Source organism: Lathyrus oleraceus, chromosome 1 (assembly GCF_024323335.1).
Source record: "Lathyrus oleraceus cultivar Zhongwan6 chromosome 1, CAAS_Psat_ZW6_1.0, whole genome shotgun sequence".
NCBI lineage: Eukaryota > Viridiplantae > Streptophyta > Magnoliopsida > Fabales > Fabaceae > Lathyrus > Lathyrus oleraceus.
This window is the reverse complement of record NC_066579.1, coordinates 422,838,422-422,845,166: the sequence shown is the minus strand read 5'-3', so window position 1 is coordinate 422,845,166 and position 6,745 is coordinate 422,838,422. Positions and strand designations below refer to the sequence as shown.

The 6,745-nt window shown below is 43.5% G+C and overlaps 1 long non-coding RNA gene across 1 annotated transcript; it reads right to left on the bottom strand.

Moving 5' to 3' along the window:
* Positions 1 to 4,687: 4,687 nt before the first annotated feature.
* LOC127078641 (uncharacterized) lies at positions 4,688 to 6,444 on the bottom strand. The gene is made up of 2 exons (XR_007787864.1): positions 5,948 to 6,444; positions 4,688 to 5,806 (listed from the first exon to the last, which is right to left on the bottom strand). It is a non-coding gene; the product is annotated as an uncharacterized LOC127078641 (long non-coding RNA).
* Between the last annotated feature and the right edge of the window lie 301 nt (positions 6,445 to 6,745).

The window sequence follows — 6,745 nt, the reverse complement described above, 5'->3', positions numbered from 1 at the left end:
GGATGAAGCGAGCCTTTGATCAGAAAGTGCGTCCTCGGACATTTCAAACTGGTGATCTAGTTTTGAAGAGGATCCTTCCTCCCGGTACAGATAACAGGGGCAAGTGGACTCCTAATTATGAAGGTCCATATGTTGTGAAGAAGGTTTTCTCCGGTGGAGCCTTGATGCTTACAACAATGGACGGTGAAGATTTTCCGTCCCCTGTTAACTCAGATGTAGTCAAAAAATACTTCGCGTAAATTGACCCGCTGGACAAAAAGAACAAAAGAGTCCAGGCAAAAAAGGGCGTCCCGGCGAACCAAAAACAGAAAGAAAAGGTTCGGGCAAAAATTAGGGATATAAATGAAAAGAATTTGTACACCCGGTAAGTCGAAAACCCGCAAGGGCGATTTAGGCAAAAATGGGTATCCCGGTGGATTGAAAACCCGAAAGGGCGATCCAGCCAAAAGAGGGATTAAAGCGAAGACTACAGTCTGAGTTATTTGTACTTCATTGCGCTTCGTCAGCTGCCATCTTGAAAGATGTGATCGGTCCAGTCATTCTTCTCAGAAAGCAAGGAGTTGGGAGGAAAACTGATGATCTGTGAGTTATAACAGAATTGGGAAATAGTGGATGCCGTATTCACATTGCCATTAGGATAGTTTATTTTCCTTTTGTGCGCAATTACCTCTTTCTAGGGATTGCTTCCCAATGTATTCGCCTTTTCGGGCACATTTTTCATCAATAAAAGTCGTTATTCAGATAAATAGCTCTCTTGTTTTCATTTTTAATGTTTTGTTTGCAAAAACGTCCGAATTTTTGATAAACATTGCATATAATAAAACATGAAGGCTTAACAATAACTTGCAGAAGGATAAAACATTTGAAAATCATTTTGAATGTTGAGGACACTTGAGCATATCTTGTCCATGAACCCCTGGGGCATTGTGTTGTGCTGCTTTACAGGTCGTCTTCTGCGATCATCTCCCCAGCAGTATTTTTCCGAGCAAGTTTGAGAGCTGTCAGAGTTGTGTTCCCCTGCAGAGGCGCCTGTGGATAGTATCTTCTTTCCCCAGCAGATCTAAGGATTGCCTACCTCCAGCAGGCTTGTGTTGGCAGGTTCCCCAGCTAAAATCCCCGTTGAGTTCCTGGCGGACGTTTCCCCAGGAATTCCCCCGGCGGAGTTTGTCATGAGAATGTTGTTCCCCAGCAGTTGGGTTTGTGATACGTTATCCCCAGCATGGCCGTGAGTGCTTCTCCCCAGCAGGGTTGTGAAGGTCTATCTCCAGTATGATATAATGTGTTATCATCCCCACCAGAATTTTTCTCCTCAGCAGAGTGGTGTGGGTTTGTCCCTCAGCAAGTTCCCCGAGCGGAGCGGGTTTCAATGAAATATTTCTCCGGCAGAGTTCATCCTACCTGTGGATTGGACGGGCTTCCGTAACAGATTGATGGTTGCATCCTCAGCTGAGTGTATCTACCTGTGGATTAGATGAGCTTCCCCAGCGGAGTAGTATTTGTTTCCCAAAGCAGAGTTCATCCTACTTGTGGATTGGACGAGTTTTCGTGGCGGATCAGTATTGGCATCCCCAACTGAGCTTAGTCTACCTGTGGATTGGGTGGATCGTCCCCAGGGGAGTAGAGGTTATTCCCCGAAGCAGAGCTGTTCTACCTAAGGTTTGGTGGAATCTTCCCCAGTGAAGTCGCTTTATCAATCTCTGGTAAAGATGTCTTGTTATTCCCTGGCGAGTACCATACCCGAAGAGTTGCTTGGTCTACTTCCCCAGCGGAGTATTGTTTATTTGCTTCCCAAGTGGAGTCCCCGAGTGGATTGGATCCTGTGAAGGATACCCCCAGCGAAGTCTATCTTATTCCCGGCAACAGTTTTGGTTCTCTAGCATGGGTGAGAAGTCGGTGCTTTCTCCGCAAGGCATCCCCAGATGAAGGCTCTCCCCGCAGAGTATCCCTCAGGCAGAGTCTCCCCACAGAGTTGGAGTACCCGATCTTTTGGCTCCGTAGCCAGGGTGCATTTGCATTTTGCATGTAGTAATCATGGCATCCTCAAAACGCGTAGCATTTCCATTCAGTGTGGAGCATTACGCCATAGAAAAATTCAAACATATGCATTCATGTGTTCCAAAACCTGCCAGACCGTATCCCCGGCAGAGGCGGATGTTCGTTTAACTTGTACAGCATGTTTGCTACAGTTGCTCCTGATGGCATTCAGGATAATCCCCACAGAGGTTTATTTCCTCATCCGTTGGTGAAAAGAAAGCATGTTTCTCCCCAGTGAGACCCCCTGCCAGTATGTGGCCTTGCCCTGTCATCTTGTAGATGTCAGTATCCTGTCAGCACCCGCGTGTGTTGTTTCCTTGGTGTCGGTAAACACCATCTTTCGGTGCTTTCCCAGTCATGCGTAGTGTCTGGTATTCTTTGGTGTCTGTAAACATCATCTTTCGATGTTCATAACGTCGTCCCTTCCCTAGTGAAGTTCCTCCTCTCCGTTGGTGTCGATAAACGTCGAGTTTTTCCCAATCATCCGTTGATGATTTGGTTGTGTTCACTCTCCCCAGAAGAGTCCTCCTCTCCGTTGGTGTCGATAAACGTCGAGTTTTTCCTATGCGTCCGTTGGCGTATAGTTGATATCTTTCCCCACAGGGTCGTCCCCAGAAGTTTTCTCCTCTCCGTTGGTGTCGATAAACGTCGAGTTTTTCCTGTGCGTCCTATGACGTATAGTTGATTGTTCCCCGCAGATCATTTGGTAATACCAGATGATTCCCCTCAGAATATTCCTCCTCTCCGTTGGTGTCGATAAACGTCGAGTTTTTCCTATTCGTCCTATGACGTCTAGTTGTACCCTTCCCCAAGTGGATCTACCTCCCCGTTGGTTTCGATAAACGTTGTGTTTTTCTCATTCGTCCATGAACGTCTGATTGTATACCCTATTCCCAGTTCATTCATTAATGTCTGGTTGATTTCCCAGCCAGAATCCCCAGTAGACGTCCTATTTGGTGTCCGGTTGAGTCTCCCTTTCGTCCTATGACGTCTGGCTGAGTTTTCTCCTTCTCCGTTGGTGTCGATAAACGTTGAGTCTCCCTTTCGTCCTATGACGTCTGGTTGAGTTTTCTCCTTCTCCGTTGGTGTCGATAAACGTCGAGTCTCCCTTTCGTCCTATGACGTCTGGTTGAGTTTCCTCCTTCTCCGTTGGTGTCGATAAACGTCGAGCTTCCCTTTCGTCCTATGACGTCTGGTTGAGTTTCCTCCTTCTCCGTTGGTGTCGATAAACGTCGAGCTTCTCCCTTTCGTCCTATGACGTCTGGTCGAGTCTTCCCATTCATCCTATGATGTCTGGTTACCTCTCCGTTGGTCTTGGTAAACGTTGAGTTTTTCCCATTTCGTCCGCTGACGTATGGTTGTATATCTCTTTCCATTCATCCGATGATGATTGGTTACCTCTCCGTTGGTTTTGGTAAACGTTGAGTTTTTCCCATTACGTCCGCTGACGTATGGTTGCATCCTTTCCTGGTCATCCCCAGTAGAGTTGATTTACCTCTCCGTTGGTCTTGGTAAACGTTGAGTTTTTCCTAGTTGTCCGTTGACATCTAGCTGAGATTTCGGATCCCGGTCATTGTCGTCCGATTGTCTGGATGTGCTTGTGCTTTTAAAGAGAAGACAGAAGAAAAAAAAAACAAAAAGAAGAAAACAAGAAAAAATTCCCAGCAGTGTGCAAATTTCTACGGTTCTTGGTATTCAATCCCTGTTTACCCTGAAAGTCTGACAGCCGTTGCTCTCATCCATTCGGGTTCCCAGTTGATTGAATAGGGGCAGCTGTAGCACCTCAAATTTGCACCCTCCCATTTGTACATTCATTTCATTTTTTAGGTCACTAACATCACATTAACATTGCATAAACATTGCATTCACATTGCATAGTGCATTGTATTTCATCAGTCAAAACTGATCAGGGGAATCCATCCGTGCAAGAGAGCAAGGGATTTTCATGTTGGAAAAGGTCCTATGGTCGTTCTAGAAAGCTCATGTGAATTAAGGCTCATGTTGTAGCAAGTTGGCCAAAGTTGGGGGTTCAGGAGTCCACAATGCGTAACCAAGTCGACTGAGGCCCATAAAAGTCAACCGTCTAACCAAATATCCATATACCATCCTTGTCCATATCGCCAACCCATATCCGCATTTTAAAACCAAATGTCCATAAACCAGATATCCATTCAAATCCAATTCCTAATATCCATTTGATCCATTATTTTCAATAACCCATTTGCATGTCCATAACTTTTTTTTTTAATCCATTTTTCACAATAAAAATCCACTAGTAATCCAAATCCTCTTTCCAAATCAATATTTCATTTTACTAATTCCTAATTTCTAAAACAATCCATGTGACCATTTAATTCTTTTTTTCAAATCCATTTAACCATTTTTTTACGGCTATCCGAATTCCATATCCCTCAAAACCACTTTTATTCCAATTTAATCATTATCCAATTTCATATCCATTTTTTTACCATAATCCATTTTATCCAATACTCAACACGAATCATATCCAATTTAGTTTATCCGTTTAAAACCAATTGCCATTATCCAATCGTACCCATAGCCATTTGTACAAAACCAAAATTCTGCATTGCATAAACCAAATTCTGCGTTCATAAAAAAAATTCTGCATTTACAATATAACAAAAATTCTGCATTGCATAAACCAAATTCTGCATTGCATCATAAAAATTCTGCATCTGCATTATAAAATTCTGCATAATTTAAAACAAAATTCTGCATCATAAAAAATCTGCATTAAAAATTCAGAACACATCAAAAAATTCTGCATAATAGGCATGTGGAAATTCTGCATAAAATGCACCAAAAAGCTGTTGAGCCAAAACCAAACACAAGCAGCAAGCTTCACCAAGCGGTGCAAAGCTTCAAGCCAAGCTTCTAAAGCTACTTCCAAGCTCCAACCTGCAGAGCACAAAGTCGTTCACAATAGCTCATTCAAAAACGCAGCTCAAAGCCAAAGCTAAAACCGCGGCAACAAACGCAAGCCAATGCGTAAGCCACGACTTGTGATCCAGCTGCAAAAGGTGCAAAACGCAGGTGAATAAGCAAAGCTCCAGTGAATACATAAGCCAAATCCAACGGTAATGCATTGACACCAACCGCAAAGCCTGCAACAATGAAATAACAGAATTTTTCATTCACAACTAACTAACAAACTATAACCAAAAAAACTCATCTCTATAAATTCTCCTTCCCTCTCTCAAATTCGGTTTCTTTCTCTCTTCAATTCCTTCACCAAACTCCATAACCAGAACCTTCACCATTGCGAATTCGCAACCTTTCCCATAATTCAACAATTCACCAGTTCCTTCTACCACCTCCAAACACCGTTCACCCTCAACCTCCCAAGAACAACTCTCACGGTAACCAAATCCCTGAAATTTGCAGAAACAGCATAACAGAAACAAAACAGAAGAAGAAAAAGTGGTAAACGAAATTGAAGAAGCGAAGAATCCACTTCCAGATTCTTCATCAAAACCTTCACCTCTCTATAATCTTTCCAGATTCTTCTTCCCTTCCATAACAGAACCCTCACAAACTAACTCTCACCGGCATCACCAACACCGCTTCAGCCAATCTTCGGTTTTCATCTCATTCTCTAACCGCATCGTATCCACCGCCAACAACCGGAAACCTTTACCAACGCCTTCCCATCGTCATCGCTGAAATCCCTTCCAAACCTTCATCAAACCACAACCTCCACGTTCTTCTTCATCACTCTCGCATGTAGTATCACTCCACTTCATTATCCTCTCTGCAAAAATCGCAACGAAAATCAGCACAGAGCCTGAGCGTAAGTGGATAGTCGAATTAATCGCCGCGAATCAAGATCGCGATAGAAGCAATTCGCAACAGAACGGGAGAGGAGGATCGGAGAATCAGAGTTTCGTGATACCTGAGTTCCGAATACGGCTTCACCGACGGATCCTCTTTCGCCATTGCCGGTAAGATCTCTTGTCCTTTCGTAGCGATTTTTCTTTCGCCATTGCCGATGTTTGCTTCGCTTCGTGAGAGAACCATCGCGGTAGCTCCGGTCGATTAGGCGGAGCTTCGTTCCTCTTGTCGGTCAAGAGGCGCGTGGCGGTGTGAGGTATGATTTTGCGGTCGCCGCCGTTGGTTTAGGCCGGCGCATCTAGGGAGGTCTTGGAGATGTGGTTCTCCCTGTGTCTGTTGAAATTGACCGAGGAAGGTGAAGGAGATGGAGTCTCCGCTACTTGTCCAATCTGCTTGGGCCTTGCCTTCACATTTCAGGCCCGAAGGCTTGGCTGCTTTGCACACACCCTCCAATCCGGGCCTGCACCCCCAGTCCATATGAGGCCCGTGTTGCTATTTTCTTCGGTGCATTGACATTGTTTTTGATTAGGGAGGTATTGGTAGATCAATAGGGGTGTGTTAACAGTAACTAAAACTAGTCTAGATGATTAAGAACGCTTAGGTAATGATTAAGATTAGTCTAGGTAATTAGAGTTAATTAGATAGAGACTTTAATTAGATATTATTATAAGCATCTCTAGAAATAATTAGGATTAGAATATGATTAGAGATAAATTAGGATTAGAATATCTTTAGAGATACTGTTAGAATTAGAAATAATTTTAGAATTAATTTTAGAAATGCTAGGATTCAAATGACTTTAGGATTAGAGATTAATTGCGGAAATATAAAAAAAAAATTTGATTTCAGAATTAGTGAA